The sequence below is a fragment of the Melospiza melodia genome, unplaced genomic scaffold, assembly GCF_035770615.1.
Source record: "Melospiza melodia melodia isolate bMelMel2 unplaced genomic scaffold, bMelMel2.pri scaffold_28, whole genome shotgun sequence".
In the NCBI taxonomy this organism is placed as follows: Eukaryota; Metazoa; Chordata; class Aves; order Passeriformes; family Passerellidae; genus Melospiza; species Melospiza melodia.
In genome coordinates this window covers 932,752-947,622 of record NW_026948600.1, presented here as the reverse complement: position 1 = coordinate 947,622, position 14,871 = coordinate 932,752, and the positions used below count along the sequence as shown (strand labels likewise).

At 50.3% G+C, this 14,871-nt stretch overlaps 1 long non-coding RNA gene across 1 annotated transcript; it reads right to left on the bottom strand.

Annotated features, from left to right (window-relative positions):
• Positions 1–431: 431 nt before the first annotated feature.
• On the bottom strand, positions 432–1,098 carry LOC134433944 (uncharacterized). The gene is made up of 3 exons (XR_010031770.1): positions 1,058–1,098; positions 598–666; positions 432–506 (listed from the first exon to the last, which is right to left on the bottom strand). It is a non-coding gene; the product is annotated as an uncharacterized LOC134433944 (long non-coding RNA).
• Positions 1,099–14,871: the final 13,773 nt, after the last annotated feature.

The window sequence follows — 14,871 nt, the reverse complement described above, 5'->3', positions numbered from 1 at the left end:
TGCTTTTGTTGTAAGTTTTATTAAGTTTTCAATAGACCTTTCAAAATATTGAGAAGTAAACGGTGATTTCTCACAGGGAGAAAAAGTTGTAAAAGAAAGTTTCTTTGAAATTATTCCTTTTTCTTTTAAACCCAGGCCATTCCTACCACACTGACAGTGCACCACCACCTTTCTCACCACTTGGACACCCATCCCTCCAGTCAACCCACTCCCCCTGGATTCTGCACAACTCCCAACACACCGTTTGTCTGGGGGAAGGCACAGACTGTGTAAAGGCAGCAAAACCCAGACCTGGCCTGACTTCCCTGGACCACTGGAAAGGAGGAAATCCAGATCCATGGACACACATGAACACAGAGTAAAGCTTTGCTCAAAGGGTTTATTGATTCGTATGACTGATTCTTCAGGGGAAATGGCCCAGGGCTCAAAGGGTTCAAGGGTTTCTTCCAGTGATGATCATCTCCTCATGCCACTGGAGAGGAAAAAGGACACTGGTCCTTCCAACCCTAAAAGACCAACCCCAGAAGGTGACCTCTGGAGCCCACTGGGCCGTGGCTGGGCTTTGTCCCCAGCCCTGTCCCTGCAGGCACGGCTCACCTAGGCATCCAGAGAGGCAGCCAGGCGCTTCTGCCGCAGGAGAGCCCGCAGCTCTTCAGCCACAGGGGGCTGAGGACAAAGGCAGCGTTAGAGACACACTGGGGGCACCGGGCTGCACTGGGAGGCAGGGGAGAGCAGGGGGGCCTTGGGGAAGGGGCTGTGGCAGCAATGGGGTGCAGGAGCTGCTGTGCTGCTGCCCAGAAGCACTGGGCTCCTGGCCATGAGCCACAGCTGGGGCAGGGGCTGCGTCCTGGTTCATCCAGGGGATCCTGGGGTGACAGGGATGGGAATGCAGCAGAGCCCTGCGCAAAGGCTTCCCTGGAGAGGGGCCCTGGGGCAGGGCATTTTCTGGGCTGTCAGGAGGGGTGCACTGGGCTGTGCTGGGACAGACTGGGATGGCCTGGGCTGTGGTGGCCATGCAAGGGGAGGGTCTGGCACCGGCAGAACTTGTCGTACCTACCAGAGGCGTCTCCAGGACTGCAACATTGTCTAAATCCAACTGCAGAGAGACCAGGAGACCTCACTGGTCACTGGGATGTCCCCAGTGCCAGCAAGGGATGGGGGGACACCACTGCCCCCCAATTCCCTGAGGGGATGCCCTGCAATGCCAGCAGCCCACTCACCTCCCGCAGATCATCTTGGGTTCCTTCCAGGAGTGCCTGGAAAGGAGAACAAAGGCAGGGTCTGGACTGGACCTTGTGGGGCTGTGGGGGGACACACGGGTGCAGGGAGCAGGGTGCAGGCAGAGGGATGGGAATTCAGGGCCTCCAAGGAGATCTGTTTGAGGTGGGGGGAGACCCAAAGACACTGATCTGGGGTCAATGGAGAGTCCAGGGGACAGGGCTGGGGGTATGGAAGGAGCAGGGTGTGAGGTACGGGGGAGGAGAAAGGAATTGAGGTGTAGGGACATGGGTGGGCAAGGGATGGGCTTCGTGGGGACAGAAGAGCAAGGACGAGGACGGGTGGAGACAAAACCAACAGTACTGGGAGATGCTCTGGGAGTGGGGGGTGAGTCAGGGAATTGTACAGGGAGACCCCTCTGCATGGCCAGGAAAAAAGGCAAAGGATTGAGAGGGAACATGGAAAGAAAGGCCTCAGGAATGGTCAGTGGGAGGGCACCTGGGGACCCTGAATGGGACACAGGGGAGGGACCAAAAGGGTGGGATGGGAGGCCAGAAAGGGCAGGATGTGGGGACAGTGTTTGGCTGGTGCCTCACCTTGGCCTGTGCGGGGGGGCACAGCAGGATGGAGAAGAGCAGGGCCACGCTGAGCACAGCCACCTTCCTCTTCCTCTGGCTCTGGGCAGCACTGCCTGAGGCTGCAGCAGGTGAGGAGCACCTTTATCCCTGCCGGGACTCCTCCCCGCACCCTCCCTGCCAGCCCCCAGGCCAGAGCCCAGCTTGGCACAGCCCCAGCCCTGGCCACAAGCCCAGCCCTGGCACAGAGCCCATCCCACCCCATCTGAGGCACGGATCCAGCCCCCTTGCCCGGCATCCCTCCAGCCTCCTGCACGGGGCAGCTGCCCCTGGAAGGGCCCAGGCACCTGGGGGGCCAAGGGGGGCAGCCAGGGAGACAAAAGCACCTGGGGACCCTGTGGGGACAATCCAACACAATCCATCCTCCAACAGCCCCAGTGCCAGATCCCCCATCTCCTGCTGCCCCTCCCCTCCCAGAGCTTTCCCGGTGGGACACCCCAGAGCTGAGCCTGGCCCCAAACCCAACATGTGGGAGAACAAGGGGAACAAGGGACATGTGATCAGGTGGCTGATGGGCATCTCAGGCACTGCAGGCACTGGGGAGCACTGGGCAATGCTGATCACCTGCAGACAGGCTGAGGGTTGGGGAATGGCTCAGGAGTGACAATTCCCACATCCACACAACCCGATATCCCTTTCCCTGCAGATGCCAAACCTGACCAAGCTCCATGCCCAGAGCATTGTCCAGAGGGGAATATGCCCTGCCCTGCCCCTCATCCAGTCACACCTGCAGCCATGGAGCCCTCCCAGAGCACCTGGGTCATGGCCCTGGCTCTGGGCCCAGGCCAGCACTGGCCCTGTGCAGGATGTGCCCATCCCAGGGACATGGGGAAGTGGGCACCTGTCCCCAGGCAGCCACTCGGAGCTAACTGGGGTAACAGAGGTGCCCTGTGAGGAGGAGTGGTGTTGGTGCCCTGCCAGCATCTCTGACAAGCCCTGTTTACCCAGGCCCTGAGGCACCAGGCAGACATTCAGACATCTTGGGCTTTCCAGAAGGAAAATCCACAGTGAACTGGTTCCTGAGAGCTGTCCAAGGCTGCGATTCCTGTTTGACATTCCAGGGCATTAGTGGAGGGTTCTGCACATCTCTTTCCCCAGGCACAAAGTGGATCCATCAGAGAAGCGTTATGACCCAGCTGGGAAAACATTTCAGGCCACTGCCTTGACTGTTTGCTCTGGAACTCACCCAAGGAGACGCAGGGCCCAAGGGCGAAGATTTTCCTCAGGGGTTTTGCAGCTTTGTGCCCTTGGAGGAGAGACCAGAGTCTCCTCGTGGGAGATTTGACCAGATGGACAAGAGCTGTGACATCATTGGTGGGCTGAGGTCACCTTGGAGAGAAATTGAGGAAGTGTCTGCAGGACCCTAAATGGTGAATGAATGAAGGAGATTCTCACTGTCCTGACCCACTATCCAGCAAAACCACAGCCAAGGGAAGAGGACTGGTGGAATCAGGGGGGAAGCAGACCTTGTTGAGCCTGGTGCACACTGGGCAGTGTGAGGCGATCCCCTGCAGGTGTCCCAGCTGTCAGTGCAATACCACTGCTCTGATGGACTGGGTCCTTAAGAAACAAAAGAAGTGATCAAGCTCAGGGAAGGAGGGGATGTGATCACACTTCTCTTCTCTGGGAGTTTCTCTCTGAGGGGGGACATTCCATGAGAATTGGGATGCGGTAAAGGACAGCGCTGAGGGCAGCTGCTCCCTCTCTCTCTGGGCTTCGGAGGAGGACACTGGGAGCTGCTGCTTGGGAAAAGGAATTGGTTGAGCAGGTGGCCAGAGCAGCTTCCCCAGGCAGGTGCTGTCAGGTGCCTGCAGCACTGAAAGCGTCTCCACTTGGGGCTGCCTTGACAACTCCCCCAGCCCAGCAGACCCTGAGCCCAGATGGTGCAATCAAAGCCTCACCAGAGGGACGAGAGGACTCTTCACATAGCAGATCCAGCTGGCTTTACTAAGGAAAATCCAAGGGTCCAGTGAAGTGAGAGTGAAGAGGGAAACAGGAGCAAGCAGGAACACAACCTTTGCTGAAGGGAACCAGAGGCAAAGAGCCAGGAGCAGGGCTGGGGCCAGGGTATATAACTGGGGAAGGCAGGAGGGGTCAGGGTACAAATTATCCAATGGGGAAGGGAGCCAGGGGTGGAGTTAAGCTGGGGTGACACGGGATGCACCAATGGGGGAGCAGAGTGAGAGGGGTCTCTAAGGGAAAGCCAATGGAGGAACGGGGAGTACAGAACTTTCTGGAACTGGGGGATTGATTTGCAGAGAAAAGAAGAAACCTCACAACTTTATAAAAGTTGTAAAGCCCGGTATGTTTATTTACGGCGCCAGACGCAGACGGAGAAAATTCTCCTCAAAAGGCGTACCCCTGAAGATCTCAGGTCTCCTTTTATCCCCCCTTCCAAATGCATATGCATACAGTTTCACAGTAGGTTCATACATATTCATTCCACGTGACATTTATTGCCAGTTCTTCTTTATCAAAGGAATTCCTAGGTCAGGGGCAAATTGACCTCGTAGTTTTTTCTGTTTTTCTTTCTCTGTCTCCTTGCTGTCTCGGCATGCAGTTTTTCCTTCAGCTTTGGCCTCACAGAGTTTTAACCTCTCCTAGACACTTCACCTAATTCAGAATGGATCTCTACTCTGTCTCAGGATGAACAGCAGTCGATTGACAACAGCACATTAACATTAACAAGCAAAGAACCATGGGGAATTGCACCAGTCCCTCACCTTAACTTAAACAGTGCTGTCCTCCCATGGCATTCCAGGTTCATCTTCTCCATGGCTGTCTCCCACATCTCCCGGTTTTTTGTTTATTAAATAAACATTTCCCAGTGTTTTGTCAATTCTTTCCTTAAAACACATCAGTGCTGCTGAAACAATAACAACTATGAGAAGGACCCACAAGAAACTTTTAAGAATGGGGGCCACCCACACAGGAACGCCCCACTGCATGAGCGTTTTGTCCATCATGTCCACAACTTTATTTTCAGTAAGAAGAGACTTAATTTGCTCTTGCATTTGTTTGATGTTGGCCTGGATCGATGTGCTTTTCGATGGCAGGTTGAAACAACAAAGCCGTTTGAAATCTTCACAACCATGGACATGGGAGAGCAGCAGGAAGGTGATGGCTGCTCTGTTCTGAAGGGTGGCATGTCTGGTGGTTTCCTCGTCCACTAGAAGGTCTGATAAGGCAGGGGACGTAGCGTTGGTTTGCTTACTAAGCCAGCACTCCAGGTGAGAAAGCTCACCGAGGGCCATCACAGCTGCAACCCATGGTAGAAAGATAGAAACAGCGACCCTCTTCGTCTTGCCCCGATTATAAATTTGGTCATCACAATTTTGATTGAATTGGGAGTATGATCTTTTTTGGCGTGCCAATTGAGTTTCTCGTTTCCAGTTTTTAATTTGGGTAGTGTTTGGGGTGAGGGTAGTAAGCTGACCAAGGCTGCAGGGGCCCCCTTTGATCTTTGAGGGGATCCCTGGCCACACCCCCTCTCCACAGATGAGAAACACTCCCTTGGGAAGCACTCTGGGAAACGGAGAGGACTTAGACAATGTTTTGGCAGTATAATTGTACCAGTCAACGACATTGTATCTCTCATAAATTGGTGATATATCTTTTCTCACTATCATCTGTGGTTTGGATTTCTCATGCCAATTTTGTTAGGGTTGCTCGTAGAAAAAGTTTACACAATAAGTCGCTTTGAGGAGCCTGGTAGGTCTAGTTCTTTGGGCTCCTGTGGTGCATGTGGTAAGATCTTCATCCACTCGTCCCAGGTGTCTACCGGGGTGGGCTTCTTACCTGCATAGGGATATTCATTTGGTGACAGGGGGATTCCCACCTGACATGTAGACAGTGGGTCATTTGCACGTCCCATGGCCGTGCAAAAGTTATCTTGCTTGAGAGATTTTGCCAGTGTGATCCATACGTTTTCTGTTGGTTGTGGCACAACCCATCCAACCGCTGTTTGGATGCACAGGAGCACAATGACGGTGGCAGCAGCTGTTAAGGTATTTCGGGGTGTCTTGGGAGTGGCCATCTGGTCCTCAAGTGAGTCAGTTATCAACTGTTCGAGCACTGATAGAAACATGAATGGTCAAGTTAGTTGTCACTGTAATTTTCTTTGTTTTGTCCCTATGGTAGGGAGGGCGAGCAATTGGCAATTGGGGCAGGTGGAGACAATTGCCTTGGCTTGGTCTGTGGAAATCTTAAATTGACGTACTAAAGCTGGAGCATTCTTATGGAAGAATGCATGGCTTAGACGAGCCTGTTGAAAGATGCGGTGCAGCAAGGGAAATGTGGGTGGCACTTGCTGCCATTGCTAACAAGTGTGCTCTCTGGTTGCCCTCAGTGATGTATCTTGGCAGCTCTGTGTGCGACCGGACATGCAGGATGTGATAAGGTTGCTCTCTGTGGGAGATGAACCAAATTAATTCAGAGAGAAAGCTGTATAATTTTCTATTTTGGACTTGCTTGAGCAGGGCATGCTCTGCCTGCTCTGCTATCCCAGTGACAAATGCAGAATCTGTGACTAATTTGAAGGGTTGTTGAAATGTTCGAAACATCCTCACACCTGCAGCAAGTTCTGCAGTCGGGGGGGAACCTTCAACAACCTGGATATCAGACTCCTCCTTCTGACTGTCAGGGTCCCTCAAGGTGAACACTGACTTGTGAGATTTGCCTGAGCCATCAGTGAACTTGGTGATAGCGTTTTTGAGTGGAGTTTTACTTTTATATGATTTTGGGGCCAAATGCAGTGAATCTTTAAAAAGTCTGTGTTTAGGATAATGAATTGAAACTTTTCTGGGATAGCTGTCTAATGAAATTTGCGGATGTTCATTTGTTTGTAATAGAGAATCCAATTGTTCCAAAGTATAAGGGAGGTAAATGCACACCAGATCACAAGCTGCGAGGGTCCGGAAGCGATGTCAGCCTTTAATAATAAGTTGGCTCCAAGTTCTGGTGGGGTGGTGACTGTTTTATGTGGTTGGTGCAGCAGAAAAAGTCACTTGATGATGACGAGTGGGTTTTTTGCAGTATCATCCCACTGAAAGAGCAATGCATGGAAGTGTGGGCACTTACCAAAAATACCGAGGCTGAGGGGAAGGGACCGGTCTGTCCGATGTGCCTGGCAGTGTTTGATAGCGTTGACGACTCTCTCCAAAGCCTCACAGGCTTCTGGCGTTAACGAGCGTGGGGAAGACAGGTCGCCATCTCCTCGTAGAAGGTCCAAGAGCGGTGCCAGTTCTTCTGTGGTGAGGCCCAGGAGAGGTCAGATCCACGTGATGATGCCGCACAGCTGTTGCCTGTCTCTTAATGTCTGGGAGTGCTTGAGGTTTGAGGCACAATGGTCCTTCCTGTGATTAAAAACCCGAGGTACTTCCATGGGCTTGATAGCTGGATTTTGTCCTGAGCTATCGGAAACCCCGCACTTTCGACAGCTGTGACAGTCTTGGAAAGTGCTGTGTCTAATAAGTGTTGATGGAAGCACAGATTACTACATCATCCATGTAATGCAGGTGTAATACTCTGTCCAAAGTTTCTCTCATCTGCCTCACATTTATCACTGGACCACGGAAGAAAAGACCCTTGTCTGAAGTTTCTGGCCCTGTTGGAGAAAGTTACATGCCAAGGGCCCCGAGACCTGAGCACAGCTCCTGGTATTGCTAAGCTATTGTTCACAGGTGTGTTTGCTGTATGCTACACTGAACCCAATGAAAGGAAGAAGGGGGCAGCTTGCCTTTTTGCAACACTACCCTTGGAAGTTGTCCCACCCCTCGGCCTGGCTGGACTTCTCCTGAGTTTTGGGTGGTTCCCCACAGAAGACCCCTAACTTGTCTTACAACCGCTGTGACAGACAGACTGAGATGTAAGAAGCCTCTCCATCAAAGACCGAGACATGAAATCCCTACGTGAAAAGGCCCCCCCACACTCTTTCCAAGGACTGGGACTGAGGCCCCTAACCTGGGGGAAGTGTGTGGGGGAGGCAAGCTGACTAAAGCAAGATGGATGTTACAGGTGTGAGCAGTGGACCAAGAAGACAATGGCTCTCGCCCACTGCTGAGAACATGGACTGTGTGTACCCTTCTCTAAATACCATTTTTTCCCCAAAAAATACAATAGACTACCTTTGATTTGGTTTCAAGTTTTACCCCTTCCCCCATAAAAAAAAAAAAGAGTATAATAGAGTTCGGATGAACTGCAACCCTGAGATCTCCCCGGACGTGACCTGGTGAACTCCATTGGCTGGACATTGAAGAACTTCACTGTTTCTACTTTTGGTAGCTCTATACCTTCCTTTCTCTTCCTCCCTCTTTTTCCCTTTTCCCCACTTCCTCCCCAACGCATTTTGTTGTGGTTATTCAATACTGGTACATTTGTTTTGATTATCACTGCAATCCCCTCTACCGTGTCAGTGTTTTTTGTACTCTGAGATCAACCCACAAACCATCATGAAACCCGTTCATAAGGACAGATCACGACACTTGCATACATACTATAGAACCCTTCTGTCAAGCCTTAAAAATTCTCTACAAATTCATTTGCAACATTACTGGGTCTGGCACTGCCCAGATCTGGTGTTTGCTGCCACCACCAGTGCCCAGATCTGGAAATTCCCTTGTTCCAGCAGAGCCAAGTCCAGCAATTTTCTGGTAAAGAAAGACAAAATCTGTCAATTTCCGCTTCCGACATCGGCAATGCCAAGGTCTGGTGTTTGCTGCCACTGCCCGTACCCCAGTCTGGACATTTTTTATTCCAACACAGCCCAGGTGCAGCAATTTTTTTGAAAAAGAAGACAAAAGGCAGCAATTTCCTGGTGCCAAGACTATCACCACCCAGACCTGGTGTTTGATGGCACCGCCCATGCCCAGATCTGGACATTTCCCTGTGCCACCACAGCCCAAGTGCAGTAATTTGCTGGCAAAGAAAGCCTAAACCTGGCAGCTTCCTGGTGCTGCCACCAGCAGCACTGTCTGTGTCTCTCTGGGAGCCCCTCAGGATCCCCGGCCAGTCTCGAGTCGGCAGACACCGGGGGCAACCCCGGCACGGCTGACAGCGGGGAGACGCTCTCTGTGCCCCGAGGGTACTGAGGGCACCTGGGCTGGGCGCCTTTGCCGCAGGAGAGACACCAGAGACATTGGTAGGAGATAAAGGGCCGGGTCTTAGCAGGGGTTAATCCAAGGTTTTTTTCTAGGAGTCCCAAAGGAGCCCCTGCACCTCAGGGGGCTCCTTCTGAGAGCCCCGGGAGATGTGCCAAGGTTACATTTAAAGGGAGGTGGAAACTGAAAGGAGATAACATTTTACTGACCAATAAGTGACCTTAAGGGATGGGTATTGGTGGACAGATATTTAGGACAGCATATGGGGCAAGGCTTGGGGCGCTGACCCCCGGACGCTGGCTAATCACTCGACATCCTGGAGCAAAGCTTCTAGATGGAGGGGATGGGATGCTGAGTGATTGACAGAGAGCCAGGGTGGGGATTTGGGGGTGATCTCAGCAAGGGGAAGGGTTTACACAGGTAAAGGGAGGGGGGTACAGTCTGGAATAAATCATTTGGGAAAAATATGGGGATACAAAACAAAACTACTTCCAAGTATTACAAAGTATAAAATGCACTACAACATTTGTTATAAAGATACAGTTTTTATTTCTGTTGTTAATTATAAGCTTAGACATAATAGTGAAATAGCTGATATAAGTATGCTTGTGTTAAAATGCCTGCTTGGATGAGATAACATCCAATGAACATGAGATGAAGACACCTGGTACAGATGTGGCAGCCATCAGCACTCACTGTCTGAAGGCAGTGTGGGCCGTGGCCAAAACTGAAGATGATGATAAAAAAGGACCAAAACCACAACCAAGGCATGTGCATGCTCTAAAAAGGTGGAACCGAGGAAGAGCCATGCTAAACAGTTCTTGGAATATGGAAAGTAGTTTGGGAAAAAAGTTTACTATGCATGAGGGTCCATGAATATGCAACAGGCTGATGGAAGGAAAAGGTATCTAAGGGATATCCCGAAGATAACAGGGTGGTCTTGGTTCAGTGCCAAGATGCACCCGGCCGTAATAACCTTTGCTCCATGCTCCTTGTCTCCCCTTGTCCTTTATTAAACTCTTTGAATTTTCCCAGTAGAGTTACAATGTTTCTCCCAGCCCCAAACAGAGAGCTCTGCCCGGGGGCTCCGGACAAAGGCAGCGGTGCTCGGCAGCGGCCCCAGCCCGCCCAGGCCCGGGCATTGCCCCGCACCGGGACAAAAACCCGCCTGAAGGAGACCTTGGAAAGCCCGCCCATGGCTCCTCCGCGCCCCAAAGCTGCCGCAGCCGCGGCTCTGGAGCAGGGAGGCTCTGCGGGACCCCCGGGCCGGGCCCCCTCCCAGCTGTGCCCGCCCCGGGGCTGATGCTCGGCCCGGGCTCTCTCACTGCTCCAGCTCCCCCACGGCCCCACTGGGAGCGGGCCCCGAGCGCCCGGTGCCACAGGGCCCCGAGCCCCTGCCCGGCCCAGGGTCAGTGTCCATGGCCGGGCCCTGCCCAGGGCTGTGGCCCCTGCCTGCCCCCGGCACAACCTACGGCTCCAGCGCAGCTCCCTCCAGTCGGGCACTGCGGGCTCCAGCCAGGCACAACATTCTGGTCATGGCATCTCTGTTATCTCTGCTCACATGGGCACAACATCCCAGTCACGGCATCTCTGGTGTGTCTGCTCACATGGGCACAACATCCCGGGCATGGCATCTCTGGCGTCCCTGCTCACATGGTGTGAAAAATAGATGTATTTTATGATTGGCTTTTTGCAAATATTAAAATCAATATTATATGTGTTGTGTTAGAAAGCAATGCTGAATTAATTTTCTTAAGTACTGCGTTAAATATAGTTTTAGGTTATAAAAATTGTTAAAATAGAAACTATGCTATGTGAGATACTTTTTTTAAAGAAAGAACTTGCAGTGAGATAGCAGCCACAGGACACTGAAGTCTTTCAGAGAAGAAGAATTTATTGCCTTCTTATCAGAAGAAACAAACTTCTTCCCACCTCGAAGGCATGGTTAGGATTAGAGGGAAGAAGTTGACACTGACCAGACAGAATCCTGTGTTTGAATGGAATTTATGCATCATGTATGAATATGCAACGGGCTATTGTTTTTAAGGGTTAGTCCTTTGTTAACAGGTGTCCTTTTTCGGGCTCATGCTGCCCAAAAAAAGGTACCCGAACGCCCGTAACTCTTTGTTTTTATTATCTCATATTGTCCTAATTTAATTTGTCCAAATTTTTATTACTCTAATTGTGTCACTATTCTTTTTAACCATTTTATTACTATTAAACTTTTAAAAATTTTAAAAACAAGTGATTGGCGTTTTTCACAATTTGGTAGCAGAGGATGGTTTGCCGGCTAGGAGCAGGCTGGCTCTGTGGCAGAACTGCCGGGGGGGGCTCCCAGACTGTCAGGGTCCTGAGTCCAGGATGGCAGCATTGGCCCAGGAAGTGGGCTGAGAGAGAGAAGAGAAAAGGAGAGAAGAGAGAGAGAGGGTAAAAGAGATCCAAGGCATGCCCCCAGGGTCCCCATGCCTGGGGCTGCTCTGCCCTGCTCCTGCTCTGCAGCAAAATGGCAGCAGCAGGGGAAGGGCCAAGAACAGCACTGATAGCAAGGCCGTGAAGAGAAAGAGAGGGGGAGGGGGACTAGCACTAAAAGATAAAATCAAAGCAGAGATTGATGACTCTCCAAACCTCACAAAGCGGTTTGATTTTCTTAAGTAAGAACGTTTTTTAGTTTCTTTTTTTTTTTTTTTTGTGGTTGTTTTGTTTGTTGTTAACGAGAAGGATTTTTTCCTGAAGAAGAGGCTGCTGTAGAGAAAGCTTTTAGCTAAACCCAGAAATTTTAGAAGGAAAGCGAATAGTAAAAGTTAATGCAGTATTATCTTTCTTTTATTACTATGCTATTAAGAAGTCCTTTCCACGTACTACTGAAGCAACAATCAAAATCATGGAAAGAGAGTGAATTCATGCCAGCAGAATCAAAGGACTTGTGAAGAAACCTGAGGAACAGACTATCACATTTAGACTGTGTGATACCGAACTGACTTTCCAATGGGGACTGAGTGGCAAGAGTTTGAGAAAACCCAAATGATCCAAGAAATGTTCAAAGAATAACACTGAATTAAGAAATAAGACAACGCTTATATCACTAGTTTTGAGCACTACCTGAATAAAACATCTCCTTGGGGGAGGAAAACTTCAGATAGAAGGATCAAGAATGTTTTTGTATTCTGACCTTAGCCTGAGAATTGTACAGAGGAGAAGGGGAATTACCATTTCCATTAGTAAACTTTATTTGATTCATTCCAATACTAGACATGCTAGCTGGGTTATAAGTAAAAGTTGTGAGAGTAATTAGTGTTGTAGTTCACAAAATTTATGCTCTTATTGCAAAAAGTGTTAAAGAACTGACTTGGTTTTGTGGATGGGAATTATTAGTGCCTGTTGAATGAGAGATACCTGAAGAACAGTAAGAGACCATGTTATGAACAAAAATTCAGTTGATTTTTTTCTGTGAGAAAAAAAGTTACCACTACTGCTGGGCTGCTGCCTGTGTATGGTAATTACGGGTCGTTGTTGTTAATGGTTGTTTTTGTATTAGTAAAAGCCCTGGCTGGGGCGAGGTAATGGCCCTTCTCCGAGACAGTAACTCGTGGGGACCTTCCCAAACAGTGAGGAGAAGAGACCTGGGGGGGTGGTTTATGCAAAGTGACTCCAGGACCAGCATGCTGTGGGGGACTACGGCTCCAAACACATAGAGAAAAACCCAAAAACAACGAGCCAAATAAGAGTTGAGAGACTGGAGTGATGTCTGGATGTGAGGAGCCGAGTGCTGAGCATGCAGAGATGCTGAACACCTTCGGAGCCCCTCTCGCCCTGAGCAAGGGAGTTGTCCCGAAACCAGGACCAGGGAGGAAGGAACAGAGAAAACTGACATCGGACGGGATCACCAGGCCCTAAAGGCTCCCACGAGGACGTGATTCCCCAGCTCTGCCCCTAGTGGATAGAGCTGTGCTTATCCTCCTCCTCTGAGTTGCCCTGGGAGAGAGGATGGGAGACTGCAGCCCCACCGAGCTGCCCAATCCTGAGCTGATCACTTTTAATAAAGGCATTAAAGAGGATAAGAAGTCTCCTGGCCCTGTTTATTTCAGCTGGGAGCTCGTCCGGGATAGCCACGCTGCAAGAGGACTCAAGACTGGCCATCTTGGACCTCAAGGACAGCTGGCTACAAGGACCAGAGGGATCAGCTCAGGAGCAGCGATGCAGAGGAGCACCGGAGCACTGGACTGGTGAGAAATCCGGTGGTGGGAGTGGGAGATGAGCACGGGTGTGTGTGAATGAGACGAGGGCCGGCAGCCGGACCCTCGACCTGAGAGTGGGCCCCTCAGTACTGCGTTTTCGGTCTTTCGCAAGAAAGCCGGCCAGGAACATGGGGCAGTGCTTGGGTGCTTGGAATTAGTGTGAGTGAGTCGTCTCCTAAGGGGGAAAAAAGGCCCCCCCAACCCCCCCGGGCGTGCAGAGAGAATATTTGTATGAATGGCACGCACCCAAAGTAAGTCCTGACAGAGGGAAGTCAGGCAGATTTGTAAGTCCCTAGAAGGATTCGGGTAGCTCACAAGCCCTGCAGGCAAAGTAAGTCCTGACAAAGGAGTCAGGCACAAACCCCAGCGAAGGAGGCTGTGGTTTGCTTTTAAGTCCTGATACGGTGAAGCCTAAAAATTGGTGGGTTAGGCAAACTAAAATCAGGCAGTTGTTTTTCCTGACTGAGGGAGTCAGGCACGACCCGGATTCTTAGGCCGAGGCTTCGTGTGTTCAAGTCCTGATAGATGTAAGACCTGACGTTGGGAAAGTTGGGCAATCAAGAGATTGGGCAGTTGTTTCAGTATAAAGTCCTGAGCATCAGGCAGAAATCTGAAGTTCAGTGGAGGAGGCTGAAGCTCCTCAAACAAGTTTTTTTTTAAATTACTGGTCAGTAAAGGCACCTTTAGGATTTTTTTTACTCTTGAGACCTGAAAAATGGGAGGGTGTAATAGTAAAAAGACCGGCAAGAGACTGAGGTATATACATCCCAGTAGTCCCTTAGGAGACCTGTTAGTAAAATGGGATTCTATAGAGGCCACGGAAAGATTAGATAAAGTGAAAATGACCCATTATTGTATGGAAGTGTGGCCAGAATTAGAGGTGCAAGGAGGATGGCCTTGGTGTGGGACAAAGGATAAGTGGATGTGCCAACAACTAAATAATTATCTGACAGCTCGAGGTGATACTGATCCTGAGCAATTACTGTATGTATCTTGCTGGGTAAAGAGCACTGTTGAGGATGAAGGGGTGCGAAGTTGTTAGGTACAGAGAAAGAAAGAGGGGAATGAAGGAGGGGAGGATAGGACTAGTAAAAGATGGGACCCCCTGGATTATTTGCCTCCTTCTGCCCCTCCACTTTATAATCCTCTTCTTCAAGTACCTCAAACGGCAGGTCCAGTTCTTCCCCCAGCTGCCATCTCATTACCACCTGCTCAAATTCCTCCTCCTACCTCTTCAGCTTCCCCTGTGATAAACCCAGTATCTCCTCCGGTAACCACTCCCTCACCACCCCTTTCAGCTCCTCCAGTTCCTTCTGCATCACCACAAGTGCCTACTCCACTTGCTGCATTCTTCACCCCTTCTCCAGCTCGACTTAATATCCACTGAGGCTCTTCTCCCCCTTCAATTGCTGTCCCTTTACCTCCTCCTAGTTGGGGCACAAATGCCTCCTCGCTCGATAAACAGATTTTAAAAAGAACATCAGTGTTTACTTCCATTTATCCTCTTTTTCACATGAGCACTGAAAACAGATTTCTACGTAATAATTTTTAAAATGCATTTCCTTGTAATCACTAAGATGCACCAAACTGCAAATTTAGGACACCAAATTCAACCTCTAATTCACTTTCCATTTGATAAAACATACACTGATAATAAGCACCCCAGGCGTGCGGAGAAAATATTTG